Source organism: Emys orbicularis, chromosome 12 (genome assembly GCF_028017835.1).
Source record: "Emys orbicularis isolate rEmyOrb1 chromosome 12, rEmyOrb1.hap1, whole genome shotgun sequence".
Lineage (NCBI taxonomy): Eukaryota > Metazoa > Chordata > Testudines > Emydidae > Emys > Emys orbicularis.
In genome coordinates this window covers 38,929,383-38,954,165 of record NC_088694.1, presented here as the reverse complement: position 1 = coordinate 38,954,165, position 24,783 = coordinate 38,929,383, and the positions used below count along the sequence as shown (strand labels likewise).

General features: G+C 48.1%; 1 pseudogene; it reads right to left on the bottom strand.

The window, feature by feature from the left end:
• Nucleotides 1-5,553: 5,553 nt before the first annotated feature.
• On the bottom strand, nucleotides 5,554-6,643 carry LOC135886147 (olfactory receptor 10A7-like; annotated as a pseudogene).
• Between the last annotated feature and the right edge of the window lie 18,140 nt (nucleotides 6,644-24,783).

Below are 24,783 nucleotides of genomic sequence, written 5' to 3'. Positions count from 1 at the left end.
CACTAAATACCAATCATAAGACATCGCTGCCAGGTGAGAGCATTCTGTAGCTGCCAGAACACCAAAGAACTACATTTGTGTCATGCAGCCACTGACGGAGATGGTTCTGCCCCCAATCAGGAGACTGGCCAGTATCCTGGGCAGGATGGTGGAGCTGTAGCAAGTCTCCAAGCAGGACAAATTCCCCAGGGAAGAGGTAGATGGGCATGTGCAGGTGCTGATCAGCCACAACTAGCACCATGACGAGGCTGTTCCCAGACACGGTTGCAGGAAGAGAAGAATTTGAAGGTCAGGGAGATCCCCGAATCCCAGGAGGATGAATTCTGTGATAGCTGTTTGGTTTCCCCAGTCTCTGTCTGCCACGGCTTGAATCTAGGAACAAGAAAACAAGCTGTGCAATCAAATCAGTAGAACATAGAGCTGAAAGTTAATCAAGTGTCAGGAATTCATTCCATAAATTTTCAAAAACTCCTCTCCCTCTTCTGGTTACCTGCTGAAATGTTAAGGCTAAATATAGATTTCAGAGCAAAGTGCCAGGAGTCTCAGTCTGAGAACAGATCTTTGGTATCCCTACAGACTCACTCTCTGCCATACCAGAACAATAACTATGATAAAAACAGCCCATTTCTCTGGTAGCCCAATTAGTGATGTAACCCTTCTGCCCATCTTAGTTGGCAGTAACAAGGGCCGGGTTCTGTATCTAGGGGTTCCGTTTCAATAACGCAATGCAAAACCGGCTCGAGCCCCCACCCAGTGACCTGGGACAATTACATACCACCCCCTGGGTGCTTCTAATAGGCAATACTTCCCCTCTCACAAGCATGGAGTCTGAGTGTAGCAGAAAATGTTTAATAACATGAGGTAAATGACATCAGCATTAAATTGGAAAAAACACCACAAACAGGATTCATAACACAAACCATGAGCAAAAGACCCACCCCAGCAAATTGGGCCGTGTCCTTTCCCTTTGGTTCTTGAATCCAGCAACCCAAAAATCACCCAGAGTCCCCAAAGTCTCTTGAGTCCAGCAACCACCCAAAGTCCCAAAAGTCCAACAACCCCCAAAGTCTCTGTGCTTGGTCAGTGCAGCCCCAGAGTAAAAGGGGGGCACACAGGGTGTTAAGGGGCACCTTACGTGATCCAAGGCCGACCGGCCGTCTCTCCGTGGGGTTCTGCCGCAGCCTTCACCACGAGCCAGTCCACTTCCTGCCGTCCCACGAACTGCTCTGCTCTACGAGCTGCTCCGCTCCGCTCACCAACCTGTGAGCCGCTCCAGCCGTCCCCGCAAATGGCTCCGCTCCGCTCACCGACCTGTGAGCCGCTCCAGCCATCCCCGCAAACAGCTCCACTCGCCGTTCCTTGGGCCGCTCCAACCGTCCCCGCAAGTCTCCGTGCTGCTCGCTGCTCCTCCAGCCGTCCCCGCAAACTGCTCCACTAGCTGCTTAGCAATATAGCTTCAGGCTCCCCCACTAGTTAACACAGCACTCAGTGATCTCAGCTTTTAGTAACTTTAGCTCTTTTGTGATTTCAGCTCATAGTAGGGGAGCCCCAGTGCTGGTGCACCATCGGCCCAAAGTGAATTCAGCTCAGCAACCTGTAACTAGACTCCTAATAGAATCAAAGTTAGCTCTGACATTCAACAGTGGAGAGAGGAGGTATTGCAATTGGTGTTTCAGGCCCTCAAAGGGGAGCCCATACCATCAGGTACAAATACCTATCCCCATCCTTTCTCAATTCACTGGGTTGTGGAACCCATGTCCCTTATCTAGCGAGAGCTACTTAGGTGATGGTGAGACCCTCTGTCATAAAACAGTTTCATTGTCCTTGATTCACATAATCAGGGTAACAACACTTTATTCCTCCTGCCCCAATAACAGAGAAACTGGGGATCCCACCCCATCCAAAGTAACCACTATCAGTTGCTGTTGTCTCATGCCAGGCGGGTGGGTGTGCCTATGCAAACAAGATCAGCCCCTGGAGTTCTTTTCCACACTCACCATAATTCACCACCAGATGTCAGGGTAGAGCTCATCCTGACTCTGCTTACAGTGATGTGACTGATCAGACCCCTTCTTCATCTGCTGTCATATCCTGTCTGCTGACACACTGGGGCTTAACAATGATACTTCAAAGCAGCATTGCACTGGTGGCCATGGACAGAATCATGTCATGTCTTAGGAGGAGTCAAAATCAATGAGTCCATAAACTCAAATCTTAGACTGAGATTTTTCAATAACATCTAGTGTCCTTAGGCACCGATCTTCTATTACAATTTTTGGAAGTTAATTTAATAATAGATCTTGGTAAAATCAGAATTTTAGTGTCCTACAGGAAAAGAAATATTTATTTTCACCCCCCCACAAGAGATCAGTTTATGTCATAAATTATGAAATGGAGTCAGTTGTTCCTTACTTCATGTCATGATAATGATGATGATGATGGTGGTGGTGACATGATGAGGGACTGGCTATGCCTTTTCTGTTTCAGATTCACATTTCCTTCTGTTTACAAAGTGGAGACATCTCCTTATACTTTCATCTTTACGCATGAAAGGTTGCATCTCCCTTGAGTCCACCTCCGAAGGGGCTGAGCCTGGGGATTTTGGGATGTGTTTTCTGGGCAGACAGTAGAAACAACTGTCCTGATGCATCCAAATTCCCACACCCGGAAGAATCGCCTTTCTCCTCGCTGCTCTATGAGATTATTGCTCTGCATGGCTGAAATTAACACAGAGCCCATGGAGTGCATGGCCCTGCAGAGACTCTTCTCAGCAATCTTTACTAATGCCAATTGTCCCATTGCTTCAAGAGAACAAGTGCATGAGTAACAATGGCTAAAATCAGTCAGCCACACCAGACTGGGTATTGAAACCGTGCAGTTTAATAAACACCCAGCAAACTGAATGTAAAGTCAATACAATCTGTCATTTGCAAATGAAAGATTTGCATCAGATTTGCAATCTGATTAGTGGGCAGTTTCCCACACCAGAAGACATGGTATGGGTAGGGGCTTCTGGCTCTCATGAAGCAGTGAGAATTTTGTCAGTGGGTGGGAACATGATTTCTTCTCTTTCCCTTCTGTGACCTGGCTCAATCCTGTATTTCCATGTGGCAACAACTATATTTGGCTGAGAGTTTTATGAGTCGCATCAGGGATTTGAATGCTCAGTTCCCATTCATGGGAATGGGAAATGAGAAAGGTGGCTTTGGAAATTTCAGCCTTTGTGGGAAGCTTTATCTGTTTAGAGGCCAGCACTGATTGTAAGGAAGAGCGCCCCCTACTGAGTCCTCAGGCTGGTCCCTGCAGCATGGCTCGGGGAGCAGGGTCAACACACACTGGGAGATCACTGCGCCCCTTGTTGGGTCTCCCACACCAACCTCCTGCGGCTCAATGCCGCCTAGTGTCAGATCAGGGTCAGCACTGCCTAGGAGGGGAAAGGTCTCTCTGCTGAGCTTTCCAGTACACTCCCTTCTCATTTCACATCCAAGCTACGGTTTGTGTTTTTTCCTTTTCTCCAGCCCCCATCTGGTCAGCTAAGCTGCAGGGCTGGTGGGCTCTGGCCTCCATCCCCCCAGAGGTAAAGTGCATGGAGTGATGCGAGGGAGAATGTCTGAGCTTCAACCTACCCACTCCACTGCAGTGGGGGATTCTTTTCCAGGCTCCTGTGCAGTCCTGCCCCCTGAGGACACATTTGCACCCCGGGAGAGATCCTGTGTGAGTCAGGGCTGAGGCCCATTGCCAGGTGTCAATGTGTAGCACCCAGGGGTTAATGGAATGGTTGCCTGCATCCAGCCCTGCACTGGATGTAACAATTGGTGGCTGTCATAACTATAAAGGAAAGGGTAACAGCCCTCCTGTGTACAATACTATAAAATCCCTCCTGGCCAGAGACACCAAAATCCTTTTACCTGTAAAGGGTTAAGAAGCTCAGGTAACCTGGCTGATACCTGACCCAAAGGACCAATAAGGGGACAAGATACTTTCAAATCTTGGTGGGGGGGAGGCTTTTGTTTGTGCTCTTTGTTTTGGGGGTTGTTCGCTCTTGGGACTAAGAGGGACCAGACATCAATCCACACTCTCCAAATCTTCTGAACAAGTCTCTCATATTTCAAACTTGTAAGTAACAGCCAGGCAAGGCGTGTTAGGTTTATCTTTGTTTTCTCAACTTGTAAATGTTCCTTTTGCTAGAGTGTTTATCTCTGTTTGCTGTAACCTTGAACTTAAGGCTAGAGGGGGTTCCTCTGGGCTCTTTGAATCTGATTACCCGGTAAAGTTATTTTCCATCCTGATTTTACAGAGATGATTTTTACCTTTTTTTCTTTAATTAAAAGCCTTCTTTTTAAGAACCTGATTGATTTTTCCTTGTTATAAGATCCAAGGGGGTTGGATCTGGACTCACCAGGAATTGGTGGGGGGAAAGGAGGGGGAATGGTTAATTTCTCCTTGTTTTAAGATCCAAGGGTTTGGATCGGTGTTCACCAGGAAATTGGTGAAGAAGTCTCTCAAGGCTACCCAGGGAAGGGAGTTAGCACTTGGGAGTGGTGGCAGCAAAACCAGATCTAAGCTGGTAATTCAGTTTAGAGGTTCTCATGCAGATCCCCCACATCTGTACCCTAGAGTTCAGAGTGGGGAAGGAACCTTGACAGTGGCACTCAGGGGAAGTTGTGCAGATAGCTTGTTATCTGAGGAGAGAATGACAATCCAGGGACTGGGAGATTGGAATTGGGTTGTGCAACGGGGAAACCGGGAAAGGAGGAATTGTTACAGGGGCATTAAACAAGAAGGAAGCAATGGTTGGGATGGAGAAGGAGGGGTTGATCTCACTGGCACTATGACACATTCAAGTGGAAAACAGGAGGATTCCAGGTCTGAACAGAGGTTGGGGGATTTGGTGTTTTTAAACACCAAACTCTGCAGCCTAGTCCCAGGCACCTGTGAGATGCAATGGGGATCAAACCCCATATCATATAGGGCCACTGTGTCCCATGCTGACAGTGGATATGTTAGGGAATCAAAACTCCTTTTTATCAATAGAGAAAATCTAATGTTGTATAGTCAGGGGATGTAGCATGACAGAGAGCAAACACACTCACGCTTTCCCAGAGCCTTTACTTGTTTTCTTTCTTGGTTTGCTCTTTAAAAAAAAATCTAAAATAAAAGGTTATTTGGTAAGGATCAAATATAGGACCTTGAGTATCACAGCCCAGACTGTAATTCTTTGGAGAGTCTTTTTGTTTTGTACTGTGCCTTGCACAATGGGGTACTGGTCCATGAATGGAGGGTTTAGGAACTACAATTATATGAAGAAGTATGAGCAGTCCCTCTATCAGCTCACTAATTGAGTTTGTGTCACTATAGAAAAAGTAAAAGAATGAATTAGATTTACAGGTTCTTAGAACGCATTTGTCAAAATATTTCAAAAGTTTGTATTTCTGCTTTTGTTCATAGAAATCTACAGCATTTAGAGAGGACAAAAAGAGGCTGGAATTTGCAAAGGAGCCTAAGAGAGTTAGGTGCCCAAATTCTATTCAACTGGAGTTGGATGCATAGCTATCATTGCTTTTGGGGGATCCAGTTCCCATTGAATGGGATTTGAGTGCCTACTTCTTTTAGGCTCTCAGTCAAAATGAGTTGCCCACATTTATACATAGAGTCTCTGTGGGAGTTATGAACAGATCTCTGCTCTTTGCAGCAGAATGCAACCAGTGAGGAGCCCTGGATGTTAGAACATCTTCTCCCCAATGTTCTCCTCAGAGCCCCCTTCATCTCCTTGTTCCTAAGGCTGTAGATAATGGGGTTCAGTGTGGGCATGAGGACAATGTATAACAGAGCAGATACTCTATCACTGTCCCCTCCATAACTCGACTTCGGTTGGAAATAGATAAAGCTGCCAGAGCCGAAGAACAGTTACCACCACCAGGTGAGAGGACCAGGTGGAGAAGGCTTTGTGCCTGCCTTCAGCAGAAGACATTTTGAGGATGGTGACCATGATGTGGGCATAAGACATGAGAATCAGCAGGAAGGGAGCCATGACTACCAGCACGGCCACCACAAATATATCCATCTTGTTCAGGTAGGTGTCGGCGCAGGCCAGCCTCAGCAGAGGGGGGATGTCACAGAAGAAGTGGTGGATCTCCTTGGGCCCACAGAAGGGCAGACTAAATATCAGTGTGGTCTGCCCAAAGGAGACGGGGATGCCGGCGACATAGGACCCGGCCACCAGCAGAACACAGACTCTGTTGCTCATGACGGTGGTGTAACATAGTGGGTGGGAGATGGCCACGTAGTGGTCATAAGCCATGGCTGCCAGGAGGTAGCACTCTGCTGTGGCGAAGAAGAGATAGAAATACAGCTGAGTGGCACAGCCAGTGAAGGAAATACTCTTCTTCTCCGCAAGCAGGTTGGCCAGCATCTTGGGGATGGTGATGGAGGTGTAGCAGATCTCCAGGAAAGACAGGTTCCAGAGGAAGAAATACATGGGGGTGTGGAGGGTCCAGTCCAGTGCTGTGATGAGCATGTTCCCCATCAGAGTGATGGTGAAGGAGGTCAGCACCAGCACAAAGAGCAACACCTGCATCTCCAAGAGGCTGGAGAATCCCAGGAGGATGAAATATGTCACTACAGTGTGGTTTCTGCCTGGCATCTCTGCAAGATCCTTCGCTGGCAGATGCAGAGAAGTTATCTAGATAATAGGGAGGAACGATAGATGTATAATCCACCAAATCCTCCCTCATTCTTTCATAGATTCTAGTCTGACTTCCTGCATATCATAGTCCAGAGAACTTCCTGAAATTATTTCTGTTGCAACAGCAGCAAAAATATTTTTACAAAAACATCCTGTCTTCAGGGCCGGCTCTAGGGACCAACAAACCAAGCACGTGCTTGGGGCAGCACATTTTCAAGGGCAGCATTCTGGCCATTTTTTCTTTTTTTTTTTTGCTTCCGGTGGCAAAAGCCTAGAGTCGGCCCTGGCAGCAGCAGCGTGTCATCCGTGGGGGGTGCCCTGTAGCCGCTGCGGTTTGCGCCGCGGGGGAGCAGCGCCCACACCTTGTGGCTGGGCCGGGCAGGCTTCGAGCGGCGGACACTCAGGCTGGGGGACACCCCACGGGGCACACAGAGCCGCCTGCAGGTGCCGCAGGGCAGCCGCCCCCCAGTGCTGCAGCCCGGGCTGAGCGAAGCAGCCCAAGCCGCCCAGGGACTGTGGCAGGGCGGCCAGAAGCAGCAGCAGCAGTGGGGCCATAGAGGGTGGGGCACTGCCGTGCGGGGCCTGCGTCCCGCTCTCCGGGGCTCCGCTGCCTCTGGGGCTACCCTGCCCTGGCTCCTCAGCCACCCGCCGGGGCTGTCCCCCGGCTCTGCCCTCCCGGGTCCCGGCCGGTCCTCGAGGCGGGAGCCCTGGATGGAGGGACCCTGGGCTGAAGCATGGCCCGGGAGCCCCGCTGCTTACCCCGACCCTGCCAGCACCGGACCGACTGGAGGTGAGGGGGGAGCAGGCAGAGTCATCACTGGTGGGGGGAAGACCAGGGCTGGGGCGGCAGGGGGTGCGGGTGGGGGGGGAGAGAGAGCCCAGGGCTGGGGCAGCAGGGGGTGCAGGTGGGGTCTGGGAAGAGAGAGCCCAGGGCTGGGGTGGCAGGGGGTGCAGGTGGGGGGGGGAAGAGAGAGCCCAGGGCTGGGGTGGGGGGCAGCCAAAAATTTTTTTGATTGGGGCAGCAAAAAACCTGGAGCCGGCCCTGCCTGTCTTGATTTAAATTCTTGCTAGTGATGGAAAATCCACCACAGTCCTTGGTAATTAGTTCCAATCCATGCCTTATTTCCAGCCTGAACTCGTCTTGCTTGAACTTACATATCCAAATGTCTGGTTAGATAGAAAACAATTTATCTCCATGGGCTTTCTTCTCGCACCTATTTCCTTTTCCTATTGAAATGTATCCTCGATCAAGACTTATCCCCATCAATATGTATCAGTCTGCCTATCCAGATGCACACTGTTATGGGTTAAACCTCACTGAAGCTAGTGAGTGTAATAGCCACCTTGCATTCAGGATAAATATATTAAAAAGTTGAGCTTCTTTATGGAATAGACAGCTGAAACAATAGAGGCCTCTCCCCAAAACAAAGCCATATACAAGGCTGGCGTAGGAGTTAGCCAGTTAGCCTAAGGGTTGGGGGTTCCACTGTGATCCAATACTAAAGTGAGGGGTGGGGTATGGGTTGGATTGGAGCAGTGTATCTGTGCATGTGAGACAGAGATTGTGAGAAACATCACAGAAACAAAGACCAAGAAGGCGCAGAAACCTAAGGAGACAGTGGAACAAGAAGTGAGTGCAAAAAAAAAAAAAGAGGGAGAGAGAGCTTTTGGGCACAGTGCTGGCTGGAAGGCAGTTTGGAACAGCGAGCAAAGAAACTGTCTCCTGTGTTTTGATTCCTGACTCTAATACTGATTTCTGCTTCAAATCGAGACAACCAAATTTTCATTTACCACTTGGGTCCAAAACAGGTAATAAGAGTACCCATCTCTCTCTTCCCATGGATGCTTGTCTATCTACATGTATGTTTTTCTCTCTATGAGCTGCTCTACACAGCAAGTTAGTGCCTGGCAAGCCAGGGTGTGAATATAATGTGCACCAGCTTGCTGCGCGGTAACTCAATAGGTTGACCCTGCTACACGGCACTAAATGTTCCATAGTGCATTTTGACATCCTCTCATTTGCAATGGGAAACTTTCAGTGCACTGTGGCAGGATTCACCAGGCAAGTTACTGCTCGGCATGCTGGTAAGCAGGAGATTCACACCCTGTCTTCACACACTCACTTGCTGTGTAGACAAGCCTTATTTATCTCTCTAGATAGCCGTTTATGGCATATCATCATCTGTCTCTTTCTCAGCTCAGATGAATCAACTGCAATTTAATTTTTGTTGTACCAACAACAGGCTGATGTGAAAAGAGCCATTCTGTTCAGCCAAGCTGGAGTTCTCTGAACATTGATTTATTAAGAGAGCTCTATTCGCCAGGCATTATAGAAAGTGTATTTCTCCCAGTCTTCTTGCCATCTGTCCTGGTTTGTCTGCTCTCCAACTATGGATCATCCCTCTTCCCCCTAGTCCAGGACTGCAGTGAAAGGAAGAGTGACCATAGAGGCAAAGTGAAACCGAAAAGGTGACTGCATCCTGAGGTCAACTGCTCATTTAGAAAATAAAAAAGACAGGAGGGGTATGTAGGACAGTAATTTTCAACCTTTTTTCATTTGCAGACCCCTAAAATATTTCGAATGGAGATGCAGACCTCTTTGGAAATTTCAGATATAGTCTGTGGACCCCCAGGGGTCCGTGGACAACAGGCTGAAAACCACTATTGTATGGTAACAATCTTTCACTGACCTCTTAGACATATTCAGTGGACCCACAGGGATCCGGAGAATACAGATTGAAAACCACTGATTTAGGAGATATAGGTTTGGCAGTATTTAACTTTTTATGTATAATTTTGATGGATAATAACAAAACTTATTTTCCAACTTTTTTTATTTTTATCTATTACAGTTTTTTGCAGTTGTGGGAAATTATTGGGGTGTGTGTCAGGCACTAATTATTTAATGATGCTGGAGCATAGCTGGGGGGAGCAGGGGGAGCGGCCGCTCCCCCACTGAGCATATTCACCAAAGGTAGTGCCTTGCCGCCGCCGACTCTGGGTGCTCCTGGGTTGGAGGGAGCGCCCACGGGGAAAGCCCAGACCAGCTCCCCGGTCCCCGTCTGAGCCCCCGCCCAGCTCACCTCCAGTCCGCCTCCGCTCCGCCTCCTCCTCCTCCTCCCTTGAGCACCGCATTCTGCTTCTCCCCTGCCCTGGCTCCCAGCGCTTGCCCTGAGAAATTGATTCACGGCAAGCCTGGAAGGGGGGGAGGGAGGGGAGGAGAGGGAACGCAGCACGCTGGGGAAGAGGCGGGGCAGGGGCGGGGATTTGGGGAGGGGTCCAATGGGGCAGGGAGGGGGCGGAGTCGGGGTGGGGCAGGGGGCAGGGATTTGGGGAGGAGTCCAATAGAGTCAGGGAGGGGGCATAGTCGGGGCAGGGCAGGGTTGTTCTTCAGCGGCGGGCCCTTGACTCACTCCAGGTCTTCGGCGGCACGTTGGTGGCGGGTCCTGCAGAGCCGCCGATGACCCAGAGCGAGTGAAGGGCCCGCCGCCAAAGACCCGGTAGGGAACCGGCCAGTGAGTACAAGCCCCCTGTCCTCCCCATCCAACCCCCTGCCCCCCCTCAGAACCCGCAACCCATCAACCCCCCCCCCCTTGTCCCCTGACCACTCCCTCACGAGACCCCCCAGGACCGCAACTTCTACCCAACCCCCCCTTCCCCATCCCCTGACCGCCCCCCCTAGAACCTCCGCCCCCTCCAACCCCTCCCTGTCCCTTATCCAACCCCTCCTCCCAGACGCGGCCTGGCCCCCTTACCATGTTGCTCAGGGCAGCGTGTATGGATGCCGCACGGCCCACTGGAGCTCGCAGCCCCACCCCCTTACCATGCTGCTCAAAGTGGCAGGAGCTGCAGAGCTGCCCAGGAGCAGTCCAGCGCGCTGGCGGCGTGGCACGCTGAGGCTCTGCGAGAGGGGGGAAGGCAGGGGAGCCTCCCCCGCCGGGACCTCAGGCGGGCCAGATGTGGCCCGCGGGCCGGTGTAACGACAGAAAAACCTCCCTCTCCCAATTGCCCACCCCTTTAACAACTGCTTCTAAACCAGCTTCTAAATTTAACAACCGGTTCAGGTGAACTGGCTCCAGCTCACCACTGGATACAGGTGCCTCCAAATAATTTTTGAGCGGTGTCATTTTCTTCTGGACAAACTTCTGACACCCCCTCCATGCACTTGAGTATCAAGTTTTCCTTGGCATTTGGAGTGGGGGCTGAAGGAGGGGGAACGACGACCCCTCGGGTTTGTTTCAGCAACACTAATGGGTGTGTGGTGGGGGAGGCAGAGTTGTAGGAGAGAGATCTTTATTGGGCACACTGAGGCTGCAGAGTTTGTGGGAGGTGCCTGGCCCCCGCTTGCATCCCTGAGCCCCTGGTGACACAGCGAACTAGTTCCTCCGGAAACATGGCCCTCTTTGGCCCGGGTCAGGGGAGATGCTGCTGTCTTGAGTCTGGACTAGAACAGTTCAGAAGCATTCTGCAATTGCAGGATGTGTGTTATAGGAGCAGTCAGAGACCGTAACAAAGATCTGGACCCCCAGTATAGTCATGTGGAAAGAGACTGAGCCTGCAATCTATGTGGGCTAGACAGGCCCAGGTTGGGAGGGGAAACAGGCACAGAGAGGGGAAGTGACTTGCCCAAGGCCACTTAATGGGTCAGTGGTGGTGCTCAGATCAGGGCCCAGCTCTCCTGATTCCCAAGTCCAGTGCCCCATCCACTAGACCCATGCCACCTCCCACATATGTATTGGGTTTGATCCCTTCTTGTTCCACTCATTCAGGTCACCTTTATGGAAGGGGGCCCATAGGGTCTGAAAAAAACCTTCTGGAGGCTCCAGCTAGATGAGGGCCCATTGTGCTAGTAAGAGACAGTCCCCTCACTCCAAACAGACAGAGGATGGAGTATTGTCCCCATTTTACAGACAGGGAACTGAGGCCCAGAGAGATTAAGTGACTCATCCAAGGTCCCCCCAGGGAGTCTGTGGCAGAGGCAGGAACTGAACCTACATCTCCCAAGACCCAGTCTGTTGCTTTATCTAGAAGCCCATCCCCTAAGCTGCAGATGCCCCGTAATGAATGGGAAAAGCTCCAGAGCTCATGTCTGCATCCCACGCTTTCCACGATGGCAGCTGAGTTTTCTCTAGCAGCAGGAGGATTGGCTGCTTTAAATGCTATATTTACAATACCCCCCGCCCTAGAGATTGTACCCTGGACCTGTAGCCCCCACAAGTACCAACCCCCTTGAGCCAAGAGAACTACCTCATTGGCTGTGAGTAAGTGGAACCAGCCACTAGGGGGCACCGCACTCCCACGGCCTACCCAATGGTTACACCCATAGATGAGTGAATCTGATTCCCCCCCCTCACTAAAAATACATCCAGGATCAGCCCCCCTCCCCCACACTGGCACAGAAGATGGCCTGGTCCCCACTGAATCCCTCTCATGTATCATGCAGTCCCCCTGCATATCTGGGTTGGTGGGGTGCTCCCCAGCACCCCTTGCCACGGGTTCTTTTATGCACAATGTAGGCTCCAGCAATAAAACCCAGACACCTAATTCGAGCCCTCAGGCATCTCTCTTGCCTCTCTGCACTAAGCTTTCAGCCACTTGGAATTCGCTGCCTTCCTGAATGGGTTTGTAGTTGATATTCTGCGCATGTCACTGGTAATACCTTTGTCTGATCTTTTGAAGACATTTTGCTGCAGTAAATGGAACTTGGGAGGGGTTTTTTAAAGTTTTTTTTTTTATTTTTTTATTGGGACTGAATGGCATACTGGAGAGAGGTGATGGATTGATGGCTCTGGTACCTAGAGTCACCTCTGTTCCTGTAGAACAGGAGAGCAACAGGGCCAGCCATCCAGCCCCCCCCATGATTCCCCAATGATGGGCTTCTGTAGCTAAATCTCTGATAATTTTCATTTGACTTTACATTGTGCCTCTTCATATAACCTTGTAGTGGGTCTACCTACATGTGACCTCTGTTTTCATGGAACTTTGTATCAAAGCCTCATGTAGAAACTTTGCATTGCCCTTGGTATAATGTTATAGCCCCTAAGGATAGAATAAGATAGAAGAAAAATGTCTCTTTGCTAAGAATAGACTAAGATTTCCCCTCCCCCTTAATCAATTGCCCTGTTGAATGAACGAGGTGTGAATGAGGAAGGTGGGAAGGCAGCACCTCCAGACAGCTGCAACAGTTGGAGAGGGGATGGAAGCCAGACCCAAGGACAATAAAACTTGTCAAGTGGGCTCACGTACTTGTAAAACAATATCATTCTTGTGTTTTTATTTTAAGTACAAAATAAATATGTATAACGAATTTAAAAGTATGTAATTAGTAATTTGATGTCAGGTGACGCCTTTTTTTATGTGTTCGCTCCCCCTGATGTTAAGAACCTGGCTACGCCACTGCCCTCAGGCTGTACTTCTCAGAGGGGTCAAATGGAGTTCAGTGCCCTACTCCCATTTCCAAGGGATTTAGGTGCCTAACTCCACTAGGCACCTTGGGAAAACCCTTCTGAAGAGTTAAGGCTTCACAATTCTCCCCAGTGCCCAGCTCCCTTGCCTCTGGCTAAGCTCTGACGTGCTCCCAGTGACTGACCTAGCATTGCCATGTTCGGAATCACATGAGTAGCCCCGAGGAGGGGGACCTGTGTGGATCTGAGCTGTCTGAGGTACCTGGGCCTGGCTGGACACCATGGCCTGAGAACTAGCCTCTTCGGGCCTACATGTCCCTGTTGCAGTCAGTTTCAGGAACACTCACTGTTGCAGCTCCCTGTCTTTGAACTGCTCCATGCAGCTGGCAGCAGCCGAGCAGTTTCTGCCCTGCAGTGCCACATGCAGAGTCCCTTCTCAGGGCTGGTCTACACTGGGGGGGGGATCGATCTAAGATACGCAACTTCAGCTACGCGAATAGCGTAGCTGAAGTCGAAGTATCTTAGATGGAATTACCTGGGGTCCACACGGCGCGGGATCAATGGCCGTGGCTCCCCTGTCGACTGCGCTACCGCCGCTCGCTCTGGTGGAGCTCTGGAGTTGACAGTGAGCGCGTTCGGGGATCGATATATCGCGTCTTAACGAGACGCGATATATCGATCCCGGATAAATCGATTGCTACCCGCCGATATGGCAGGTAGTGAAGACATACCCTCAGAGACCGTTTGACACGCCCGGACCCACGACCAGTCTCGGTTCTACATTTGTGCATCTCCTAGTGCCCTGGAAAACCCCAGCTGGGTCAGGACTGTCCCCATTGTCCTGGGCTTTTAATCTGCTTATCTGTGGTTGCCCAAACTCCCTGCACCCATGGGCCCAGGGAGCCTGGTGCTGTTGCTTTGCTGGAGGTGGTCAAAGCCAGGCTTAGCCCACATAAGAGCCAAGAAGCTTTTCCTGGTGAAGAGCCCAGAGGTCACTGGGGCCCAGCTGTTTGCCTCCAGGCTATGAGAGAGCAATAGAGTCGCTGGTTTGCAGGGGCGACATGGTGAAGGATGCAATAGACACCATTTCAGGGGTGGCAGGTTTCCCAGGCTTACGTCCCCATATGCTGCACCAGAAATTGGTATTATTATTATTATTATTCAAACATTTATTTGGATCAAAAAAATATTATGGTAATAAAAAAACTGGTGAACATTTTCTCCCACTCCCAGCCTAGTTAAAAACTCCATGATGGAACGTAGTTATGGCCACCTTCCCTCCTTCCAGGAATGGCTAACAGGGGAGTTTTGTGAGGGAGTTCTCCAGGTAAAGGAGGAGTGATTCCATGACCCTTGGGTAAATGTGTTGTCTGTAAGTGTGTGTTTGTGTTTGTTGTGTGCTTGCTGCTTGACTGAAATATACCGTGTGGTCTGTTTGTTTGGGGGCTGTGTGCTGACCGTGTGTGTGCTGGGCCTAGCAGCCTTCTAGGTAAGGCTGAGAGCTTCTTAACAAGGCTTTGATCCCTAAGCCCTTTAGCACCCATCAACCACTAACCAGGAGGCAGGGCTACTTGGGAAGACCAGGGCTTTAAAAAGCCCTCTCTTAAGCGATTGGAGGAACTAGAGAACTGGAGCAGCTATCAGGGGAGTTTTGCAAGGGAATTTAGAGGAGTGTGAGGGTGGCTAGATACACTTAGCATTCTTTAAACTGAAAGCCGATTAACACCCCTTGATAAAAACAAAACATCAACAAAGGACTAAGCTGCAGGAGTAAAAGGAGAATGCAGGCAGAATTCCAGCAACAGAGTAGGGGCTATCCAGCTTATTGCACCCAATGCAGCATGTATGATTATATTATCAATTATGTAACTATGGGCAGGTGGTGCATGCAGCTTGCAGGGATTTCACTTTTGGCACTGTACCTTTTAATTTCTGTTTAACTAACCTCCTGATTTTTGTTTAGTCCCCCTTTCTGAAATTAAATGCTACAGTGTTGGGCTGCTGTGGTGTTTTCCCCACCACAGGGATATTAAATTAAATTATATTATGGTCGCTATTACCAAGCCGTCCAGCCAGGGCCGGCTCTAGGTTTTTTGCCGCCCCAAGCAAAAAAAAATTTGGCTCCCCCCCACCCCAGCCCTGGGCTCTCTCTTCCCAGACCCCACCCACACCCCCTGCTGCCCCAGCCCTGGGCTCTCTCTTCCCCCCCCACCCGCACCCCCTGCCGCCCCAGCCCTGGGCTCCCCCCCCCAGTGATGACTTTGCCCGCTCCCCCCTCACCTCCAGTCGGTCCGGTGCTGGCAGGGTCGGGGTAAGCAGCGGGGCTCCCGGGCCGCGCCTCAGTCCAGGGTCCCTCCATCCAGGGCTCCCGCCTCCAGGACTGGCCGGGACCCGGGAGGGCAGAGTCGGGGGACTGCCCCAGCTGAGGAGCCAGGGCAGGGTAGCCCCAGAGGCAGCGGAGCCATGGAGAGCGGGACGCAAGGCCCCGCATGGCAGCGCCCCACCCTCTATGGCCCCACTGCTGCTGCTGCTTCTGGCCGCCCTGCCACAGTCCCTGGGCGGCTTGGGCCGCTTCGCCCAGCCCCGGCTGCAGCGCTGGGGGGCGGCTGCCCTGCGGCACCTGCAGGCAGCTCCGTGTGCCCCGTGGGGTGTCCCCCAGCCTGAGTGTCCCCCGCTCGAAGCCTGCCCGGCCCAGCCACAAGGTGTGGGTGCTGCTCCCCCGCGGCGCGAACCGCAGTGGCTACAGGGCGCCCCCCGCGCATGACGCGCTGCTGCTGCCAGGGCCGGCTCTAGGCTTTTGCCACCGGAAGCAAAAAAAAAATGGCCAGAATGCTGCCCTTGAAAATGTGCTGCCCCAAGCACATGCTTGGTTTGCTGGTCCCTAGAGCCGGCCCTGCGTCCAGCTATATTCACCCTTGGACCAGATCCTGTACTCCAATTAGGATTAAATCAAGAATTGCATCTCCTCTTGTGGCTTCCAGGACTAGCTGCTCCACGAAGCAGTCATTTAAGGTGCCAAGAAAAGTTATACATGGTATATTTCAGTCAAGCAGCAAGCACACCACAAGCACAAACTTTTTGAAGACACCATAATAGTGGGAATTTTCTGTAACCTTTTGATGAACGAGATGCATGGCAGTGATGTACCTAACTAGGCATTGCTATGCAGAGGATACAAAGGGGTTAGAAGCTGCTCATGAGGAGAGCAGGACAAATTAGGTGTGAGTGTCATGTAACTGTCCTGGGTGGGATGAATGGGTTGCTAAAGGACTGGCTAAACTGACTCACATCTAGAAAGACAATGGGGGCCCTACTGACCGGACAATTGATACCTATCCACAGGTGCCTCTGTCACACAGAACATTGTGAACTCAGTGGCGGTCTGCAAGAGGAGGTCTTTAAGATCCAGCAATTTCCAGCCATATCCTTGGCAGACCTGATTGAATTAAGTTTAAGTATCTTCCAGGTCCATTCTATTCAACGAATGGTTTGTGTGTTACGATGGGCGGGATTGTACAAAGCCGCTCGAGGGGGAAATGGGACAGATGTGTAGTGCTGGGGAGGAACTGGTGATCGTGGTACATCTAGGTACCAATAATATAAGGAAGGATAGGAGAGAGGTCCTGGAGGCCAAATTTAGGCTGCTAGGTAAGAGATTGAAGTCTAGAACTTCAGGGTAGCTGTGACGGGTTGGATCGCAGAAACCCCCTTGGTGCTGCCAACTCATGTGCCAAGACTACTTCTGTTCCTGCTTTCCTGCCCTGACAGCTTGGGACTTCAGTGCCCTGCCTGGTTTGAGCCAGACCCGCTAGCCTGCTGCAAACCCATACCCAGGTCTGAACCATGTCCCCTAACATCTGTAGGCTTAATTGAAAGCAGCTTAAGAAGTGTTCCTGTCTTTTACACTCAGATGCCCAACTCCCAATGGGGTCCAAACCCCAAATAAATCCATTTTACCCTGTATAAAGCTTATACAGGGTAAACTCATAAATTGTTCACCCTCTATAACACTGATAGAGAGACATGCACAGCTGTTTCCCCCCCCGCCCCCCAGGTATTAATACATACTCTGGGTTAATTAATACGTAAAAAGTGAATTTATTAAATACAGAAAGTACGATTTAAGTGGTTCCAAGTAGTAACAGACAGAACAAAGTGAATTACCAAACAAAATAAAATAGAACACGCAAGTCTATATCTAATACACTAAGAAAACTGAATACAGATAAAACCTTACCCTCAAAGGTGTTCCAGTAAGCTACCTTGTACCAGGGCCGGCTCCAGGCCCCAGCTTACCCAGCAGGTGCTTGGGGCGGCCACTCTGGAGAGGGGCGGCATGGGCGGCAATTCGGTGGAGGGTCCCTCACTCCCGCTCGGAGCAAAGGACCTCCCGCCGAATTGCTGCCGCAGATCACGATCGCGACTTTTTTTTTTTTTTTTTTGCCACTTGGGGTGGCAAAAACCCTGGAGCCGGTCCTGCCTTGTACAGACTAGTCTCCTTCTAGTCTGGGTCCAGCAGTCACTCACACCCCCTGTAGTTACTGTCCTTTGTTCCAGTTTCTTCCCGGTATCCTTGGGGGTGGAGAGGCTATCTCTTGAGCCAGCTGAAGACAAAATACAGGGGTCTCCCAGGGGATTAAATAGACTTTCTCTTGTGGGTGGATACCCCTCCCTCCCCCTGTTTAGAATTCCAGCTACAAGATGGAGTCTTGGAGTCACATGGGGAAGTCACATGTCCATGCATGACTCAGAACTTACTGGTAGCAGCCATGGTTCACATGCTACCTTGAACGTCCTCAAGTAGACTTCCTATGTGGATTGGAGTCTTCCCAGATGCATTGTCCATTAAGTGCTTCTTGATTGCACATTCCTTTCTCAAGAAGCTGACCAAATGCCTTACTAAGGCTATTTAAAAATCAAGGAAGTATACAGCCAATATTCATAACTTCGAATACAAAAATGATACATGCATACAAATAGGATGAATAGATTCAGCAGACCATAAACTTTACGGAGATATGTTACATGGCATATGTAGCATAAAACATATTCCAGTTATGTCATATATACATTTATAAGCATATTTCCATAAAGCCTAATGGGGTGCAACGTCACAGTAGCATTCCCTGAAATGCTTCCAGTCCCATACACAGGGCCAGTCAGACATACAGAACTGCAGGGTCTCAATGTGTGGATGAGACAATGGTGTAGGGAGGAGGGGTTTAGATTTATTAGGAACTGGGGACACTTTGGGGAAAAGGGGGAGCCTATACAGGAAGGATGGGCTCCACTTAAACCAAAATGGAACCAGATTGCTGGCACTTAAAATTAAAAAGGTTGTAGAGCAGTTTTTAAACTAAGGGCTGCAGGAAAGACAATGGGCGTGGAGGAGCAAGTGGTTCAGACAGAGACATCCCTTGGAGAGGATCTACTATTGGAGATTCTCTATGTCCTAGTAAGGAGGAGAGGATGGAAGATGATAAAATACAGGTAGGATCTGATGAGAAAGAGTCAAATGAAAAGACTCCCATTCAATTACATCATGTAATGGGAAACAGCGAAAAAGTGACAAGTTTTTAAAGTACTTATATACCAATTCTAGAAGTCTAAATAATAAGATAGATAAATTAGAGTGCCTCGTATTAAATGAGGAGATTGATATAATAGGCATCACAAGTGGTGGAATGAGGATAATCAATGGGTCTCAGTAATACCAGGGTACAAAATATATCAGAAGGACAGAACGGGTCGTGCTGGTGGGGGAGAGGCACTATGTGTGAAAGAAAGCATAGAATCAGATGAAGTAAAAATCTTAAATGAACCAAACTGTAACATAGAATTTCTATGGATAGTAATTTCATGCTTGAATAATAAGAATATAGCAGTAGCGATATATTACCAGCCACCTGACCAGGATGATGATAGTGACTGTGAAATGCTCAGGGAGATTAGAGAGGCTATTAAAATAAAAAAACTCAATAATAATGGGGGATTTCAATGATCCCCATAATGACTGGGTACATATCACCTCAGGACGGATGCAGAGATAAAGTTTCTTGAGACCTTAAATGGAGCAGCTAGTCCTGGAACCCACAAGAGGAGAGGCAATTCTTGATTTAGTCCTAAGTGGAGCAGAGGATCAGGTTCAAAATGTGAATATAGCTGGACCGCTTGGTAATAGTGACCATAATATAATTAAATATAACATCCCTGTGGTGGGGAAAACACCACAGCGGCCCAACACGGTAGCATTTAATTTCAGAAAGGGGAACTACACAAAAATGAGAAGGTTAGTTAAAAAGAAATTAAAAGGTACAGCACCAAACATCAAATCCCTGCAAGCTACATGGGAACTTTTTAAACACACATTAATAGACGTTCAGCTTAAATATATACCCCAAATTAAAAAACATAGTAAGAGAGCCAAAATAAAGTGCCACTGTGGCTAAACAACAAAGTAAAAGCAGCATTGAGAAGCAAAAAGGTGTCATTTAAAAAGTGGAAGTTAAATCCTAGTTAGGAAAATAGAAAGGAGCATAAAATCTGGCAAATGAAGTGTAAAAATATAATAAGGAAGGTCAAAAAAGAATTTGAAGAACAGCTAGCCGAAGACTGAAAGAGTAATAGCAAAAAAAATTTTAAGTACATCAGAAGCAGGAAACCTGCTAAACAACCAGTGGGGCCCACTGGCCGATTAAGATGCTAAAGGAGCACTCAAGGATGATAAGGCCATAGTGGAAAAACTAAATAAATTTTTGCCTTGGTCTTCACGGCTGAGGATGTGAGGGAGATTCCCAAACCTGAGCCATTCTTTTTGGGTGACAAATATGAGGAACTGTCCCAGATTGAGGGTCATTAGAGGAGGTTTTGGAACAAATTGGTAAACTAAACAGTAATAATTTACCAGGACCAGGTGGTATTCACCCAAGATTTCTGAAGGAACTCAAATTTGAAATTGCAGAACTACTATCTGTAGTCTGTAACCTATCATTTAAATCAGCTTCTTTGACAAATGCCTGGAGGATAGCTAATGTGACGCCAATTTTTAAAAGGGGCTTCAGAGGTGATCGCAGCAATTACAGGCTGGTACGCCTGACTTCAGTACCGGGCAAACTGGTTGAAACTATAGTAAAGAACAAAAATTGTCAGACACATAGATGAACTTAATTTGTTGGAGAAGAGTCAACATGGTTTTTGTAAAGGGAAATCATGCCTCACCAATCTATTAGAATCCTCATCAATCAGCATGTGGACAAGAGGGTCCAGTGGATATAGTGTACTTAGATTTTCAGAAAACCTTTGACAAGGTCCCTCACCAAGGGCTCTTCAGCAAAGTAAGCTCTCATGGGATAAGAGGGAAGGTCCTCTCATGGATCAGTAACTGGTTAAAAGATAGAAAACAAAGGTTAGGAATAAATAGTTTTCAGAATGGAGAGAGGTAAATAGTGGTGTCCTCCAGGGGTCTGTACTGGGACCAGTCCTAGTCAACATATTCATAAATGATCTGGGAAAAAAGGTAAACAGTGAGGTGGCAAAATTTGCAGATGATACAAAACTACTCAAGATAATTAAGTCCCAGGCAGACTTTGAAGAGCTACAAAATCATCTTTCAAAACTAGGTGACTGGGCAACAAAATGGCAGATGAAATTCAATGTTGATAAGTGCAAAGTAATAAACATTAGAAAATATAATCCCAACTATACATATAAAATGATGGGGTCCAAATTAGCTGTTACCACTTAAGAATGAGATCTTGGAGTCATTGAGGATAGTTCTCAGAAAACATTCACTCAATGTGCAGCGGCAGTCAAAAAAGCAAACAGAATGTTGGGAATCATTAAGAAAGAGATAGACAATAAGACAGAAAATATCATATTGCCTCTAGATAAATCCATTGTACGCCCACATCTTGAATATTGCATACAGATATGGTCACCCCAGTCAAAAAAGATATATTAGACTTGGAAAAGATTCAAAAAAGGGCAACAAAAATGATGAGGGTATGGAGCAGCTTCCGTATAAGGAGAGATTAATAAAACTGGGACTTTTCAGATTGGAAAATAGACGAGTAGAGGGGGGATATGATTGAGGTCTATAAAATCCTGACTGGTGTGGAGAAAATAAATAAAGAAGTGTTATTTACTCCTTCTCATAACACAAGAACTGGGGTCACCCAATGAAATTAATAGGCAGCAGGTTTAAAACAAACAAAAGGAAGTATTTCTTCACACAAAGCATAGTCAACCTGTGGAACTCCTTCCCAGAGGATGATGTGAAGGCCAAATCTATAACAGGTTTCAAAAAAGAACTAGATAAGTTCATGGAGGATAGGTCCATCAATGGCCATTAGCCAGGATGGGCAGGGATGGTGTCCCTAGCCTCTGCTTGCCAGAAGCCCTTCTGGGGCACCTGGCATTGGCCACTCTTGGAAGACTTGATACAGGGCTAGACCCAGTTTGGCCATTCTTATGTTATGTTCTTATTTTCCCTGGTCCTCCAGCTTAGATGGACAACACTGATGAGACCTCTGGCTGGATTCTCCATTGTGTCTTTGGGGGCATAAGAAATAATTTGGAAAAACAAACCTTATGATACTGTCACTCACTGTGTTTTATTTGTTTTAGGCTGTCAGAATTTGAATACCAGATGTCATTGTCTAAAACAGAGAAACAATGAACAACAGGGGATATACACAGGGATTGCTTTGATATTTAGTGAAGTTTGTGCCTTACACAATGTGACAGCTCTGTGCATTATCAGATGTGATAAACCCTCCTCACCCAGGGTGAATGTTCAACTAACACCATGGAGAAACTACCAGCATCTTGTATGTATAAGTGTTGAATTGCTGAACAGTAGGTTCAAACAGGTTAAAAGAACTGTCCCCAATCTCATGTTCCTATATGTTCATAAACATTCTGCCTCAGTCACTCCATGCAGATTATGTCCATTCCTTTTTCACATCAGCGCTGACATATTCAATAAGAATTTTCAACTTAATTGCAGTGGGGGCTGTTTGACTAAATCACTTGGGCATCTTTGAAAATCTCAGTCTCAGTGATGATCTAGGAATCTCTGCAGGTTTTTTTGAATGCCACATATTTAGTGTATGTTTTGGTCAAGGCTTTCCTGACCTCTTTGTTTCTCAGGCTGTAGATGAGGGGGTTCACCAGGGGAGTCAGGACCGTGTAGCAAAGAGAGAGCACTTTCTTTAACACTCTCAGTGTATCGAGTGTCGGTAGCATGGAGACACTCATTAGCGTTCCATAGTAAATTGTCACCACAGTGAGGTGCGAGTAGCAGGTGGAAAAGGCTTTGTACCTCCTGGTGGTGGAAGGGATTCTCAGGATAGTGGCAATGATACACACATAGGATGTCAGGGTTAGTAAGAATGGAGGCAGGGGGAATACACCTGCTAGGATAAAATCCAGCAACACCATCAAATGTGTGTCACTGCAGGCGAGTTTTATCACTGGGATGACATCACAGTAGAAATTGTCAATTTAATTCAGGCCACAGAATATTAACTGTGACAGGAATAATATAAAGATGGTTGCAGCCAAACAACCATTTAACCAGGACCCAGCCACCAAATGGAGGCAAAACCTGTCATTCATCAGAGCTGAATAGTGCAGGGGTTTACATATCGCTAAATACCGATCATAAGACATCGCTGCTAGAAGATAGCATTCTGTAGCTGCCAGAACACCAAAGAAGTAAATTTGTGTGATGCAGCCACTGACTGAGATGGTTCTGTCCCCAGTCAGGAGACGGGCCAACATCCTGGGCATGATGGTGGAGGTGTAGCAGATCTCCACACAGGACAAGTTCCCCAGGAAGAAGTACATGGAGGTGTGAAGGTGCTGATCAGCCACTATTAATGCCATGACAAGGATGTTTCCGGCCACCGTTGCGATGTAGATCACTAGGAACAGCAGGAAGAGAATTATTTGTAGGTCAGGGATATCCCCGAACTCCAGCAGGATGAATTCCGTGACGGTTGTTTGGTTTCCCCAGCGTATGTCAGCCATGGGTTGAGTCTAGAAACAATAAAACAAACTGTGCAATCGAATCAGTAGAACATCAAGTGTCAGGAATTCATTCCATAAATTTTCAAAAACACCTCCCCCGCTTCCGGTTACCCCCTTAAATGTTAAAGCTAAATAGAAACTTCAGAGCAAAGTGCCAGGAGTCTCAGTCTCAGAACAGCACATTGGTATCCCTGCAGACTCACTCTCTACTATATCAGAGCCATAACTACAATAACAACAACCTATTTCTCCGGTAGCCCAATTAGTGATGTGACTGGTCAGACCCCTTCTTGATCTGCTGTCATATCCTGTCTGCTGACACACTGGGGTTTAACAATGATATTTCAAAGCAGCATTGCACTGGTGGCCATGGCCAGAATCATGTCATGTCTTAGGAGGAGTTAAAATCACTAACGCCATCAGCGCAAATCTTGGACTGTGATTTTCAATACCATCTAGTCAGTGTCTGTTAGAATTTATGGGAGGTAATCTAATAATAGATCTTGGCATATTGAGCATTTCAGTTTCCTATAGGAAAAGGAATAATTATTTTCATACCCACACAAGAGATCAGTTTGTCATAAATTATGAAGTGGAGTCAATTCTTCCTTACTTCATGTGAAAATAATAATGAAGAGGAGGAGATGCAGAGGGATTGGCAATGCGTTTTTTCTTTTAGATTCGAGTTCTCTTAGTTAACTACGAAGCAATAATAATATCCTGTCTCTCTTCAGGGTGAATTTCAGGACAGGCCAAAACCAGGCTGATCTGCAGTTCTAATTGGGGAGTGACTCTCCGCACTGCGTAACCACTGAGGGCTGATAATACAGGAACAAGAAGGGGACTGGGGAAGAAAGAGGCTGCCTCTGAACTCAGAAACCATCTGGCATGTGCTACCCTGGAATCTTGGGTAGTAACATTTTATGACCGCTCGCTCCACCACCACCATTGGGATTCACTCTGTGTCAGATCCCAGCAGGAGTCAATTGGCCGTAGCTCCATTGGAGTCAATGGGACAGATCCCTGGCTGAGGACCTTTCACAAGACATGTATCTCAATTTCCTCCTTCTTAAATGATGCTATTAACACAGACTGGCTCTTCTGTGGGAAGATGAGGCCAAAACTCTTAATATTCACAAAATACATTCATGCCCCGGTTTCGAAGGTGATATAGAAAGGTAGTCAGGAAGCTAACCTGGATGGCTTAAGCATGAAGCAGTGAGCTCGTATGTCTCTGGGTTTGGCCGCCAGAACTCAGGTTCTTCAGCTACGGTTTTTGTCTCATCATTCTGCGGAATCTGGATATTCTCAGTCGAGAGACCTGCATGTACGTGAATGGACGAACATCTGCCATGATCTGTTTTAGCACAGGCTCTTCCCCCTCAATGTACAAAGTGCAGACGTCTCCTCAGTCTTGTATCCTTCTCCATGGCACGCTATGTCTCCCTTGAGTCCACCTCTGAAGGGCTGAGCCTGGGGAGTTAGCACTGTGTTTTCTGTGCAGACGGTACAAACAACTCTCCTGATGCAACCAAGCTCCCACACCCAGAGGAATTGACTTTCTGCTACCTGCTGTCTGAGGTCATTGCTCTAAATGACTGAAATGTAACACAGAGCCCATGGAGTGCATGATCCTGCAGAGACTGACTCTGCTCTGTAATA